The sequence below is a fragment of the Arachis duranensis genome, chromosome 5 (assembly GCF_000817695.3).
Source record: "Arachis duranensis cultivar V14167 chromosome 5, aradu.V14167.gnm2.J7QH, whole genome shotgun sequence".
In the NCBI taxonomy this organism is placed as follows: Eukaryota; Viridiplantae; Streptophyta; class Magnoliopsida; order Fabales; family Fabaceae; genus Arachis; species Arachis duranensis.
In genome coordinates this window covers 87137786-87140310 of record NC_029776.3, presented here as the reverse complement: position 1 = coordinate 87140310, position 2525 = coordinate 87137786, and positions in this window count along the sequence as shown.

Below are 2525 nucleotides of genomic sequence, written 5' to 3'. Positions count from 1 at the left end.
TAATAATTTTATTATCGAGTTCATGAGCCACATGGAGCTGTTTTGGTGTTCTATGATTGGTCTTTTGTTAGTTCAGTAGCTCATTTTTTCAAGCAAGCTAGCTACCACATATTGGGTTGACTTTCATTTTTATGTAGAAAAATATACACCACACAATTCTCATGAATGGAGAGAAGGTTTGGTCTAGGGGCCAAGAAATTGTCANTGACTAAATTCTCATTTTTATTTAACTAATTTATTATGATATTATTATATTTTTTTAAATATATTTATCAAATTATAAAATTAAAATTCTCTTCACATGCAACAACTACCTTGATACATTATTCTATATGTGTTGAAAAATTTTTTTTTTATCATTTGTGTTATGGCCATACACATCATTAAGTATTTTTTTGTCTCTTAGTTTTTAGATGTTTTTTTCTATTAAGACTTTATGAATTCTGAGCTTCTTATATATGTATATGTGTGTCTTTATAAAACGTAACTAGGACTTTAGGACATAATTTTCTTCATTTTCCAATGGACTGGTGAAAAGTCTAGAAACTGAATTACTATTAATTCATTATTAAATTGTTTTTCATTCTTTGTGTTCATCATTTTACCTACATACAAGCAACTTAAGAAATGGAGATGTCCACCAACTTATTAATATTGGTACCAATCAAGTTCTTAGTAATATTAAAATTAAATTAATATTATATACCTTAAATTAGATAAACTTAATTTTGACCAACATTTTTTGTGATTATTTTGACCAACATTTGAGTCTGACTAAATAATTTCTATTCAGCCCTACAACTTCTTCTATTTCATTTCTCTTATATATATTCTTAATTTTTTCTATTGGCAAAAGAAGGTTGTTGACTATTTTTTATTGGATTCTAACCTTTATTTTTAGAGATATTTTGATAGATTTAATATATATAATATGATATGATTAAATTTTAGTAGTATTTCATGTTAAAACTTATTAATAAATATGACTTTCTAAATATATCCATTATTAATTAATTAAACTAGGATCTTTAAAAGTCAAAGCGTGAAGCGTCCTCTAATTGCTAAAAAAAATAAGTAAACAAAAGTCAAAATACACTCTAGCCAAGTGTGTTAGTAGCTTCATCCACGTGGTAACGATAAATTTACAAAAAGTATAATAGGTTATATGCCCTTTTCAATCAAAAGATACGTGATAATCATGGTTTTATAGTTAACATTTAATTAACTAATTATTTATTCTAATGATGATGATAAATAGAGATCGGTTGTATGTTACATGAATTATTCTACGATAATAAGTTGAAGTACCAATTGATTTTAAAAAATATTTTTTATTTGTCTTTATATTTTTGTTTTTAATTTTTTACTTTTTAAGAAATATAATTAATTTATAAAAAGAAAATTTATTTTTTAAACATTGAAAATAATAAAAATATATTTAATTGATCTATGTTTAAAATATATTTTTAATATTTTTAATATAATATTCTATTTTTTATTAAATATATAATTTTAGTTATTTAATTTTTTTATTAAGTAAACAATTTATTTTTATACAGTATATATAATTTTAGTTATTTAAGTATTTTATTAAGTTAACAATTTATTTTTATACAATATTAAACATGAAATAAATTATTATTTTAAGATAATTAATTGTATTTATATAAATCTATCATTAAAAAATAAGATTAGAAAATAGTAAAAGTTAATCTATCATTTATTATAATTTTTTTAATTCAGTGAACACGTACTTAATACTAAACAAAATATTTCTAACCAATTAAATACACTTGTTTAATACTTTTATTTCCTTTTTTTATTTTTTTAATTTTTTACTGTTTTTTATTTTTTTAATTAAATTTGAGAGATCTCATCTTCTTATTCTAATATTCATATTAAAAAATTATGTTATTTCTTTAATAAAAATAATTAATAAAATTTTATTTTTTTAAAAAAATTAATCAACATACTAACATGTATCTTCACCTTTTTAAGATGTTTGGATAAATTGGTTAGAAAATAGAAAACCTAGCGATAATACATGAGCACGGAAAATAAATTAAAAAATTAATAATAGAAAAAAAATAACCATAAAAAAAGAGTTATAAAAATTCAAAATGTTAAAACCAAAACTAGAATTTTTGAAATTAAAATCGTTTTAAAAGTGATAACTGAGAATTTTAGAAACAAATAATTAAATAAATATGTTTTTTATTTTATTCTATTTTTTTATAATTTTATTCAATTTTTTTTTAATTTCCAATCAATAAACACCTAAATTTTGTGGTGATATTAGCATTGTAATTAATATAATACATTAGTCTTAATTATTCACACAGTAATATCACATAATAGACCATTTTAATCTTAATTTTGCTATTGAATTTATACCCCCACAACAACAATAGGGGCAGAGCATATTGCAATTTAATATAATATATATCTTAATCAATTCAGATATCCTTACAATAAAGTATATAGCATGATTAAATAGATAATTATTCATGCCAGAAATTTAAATA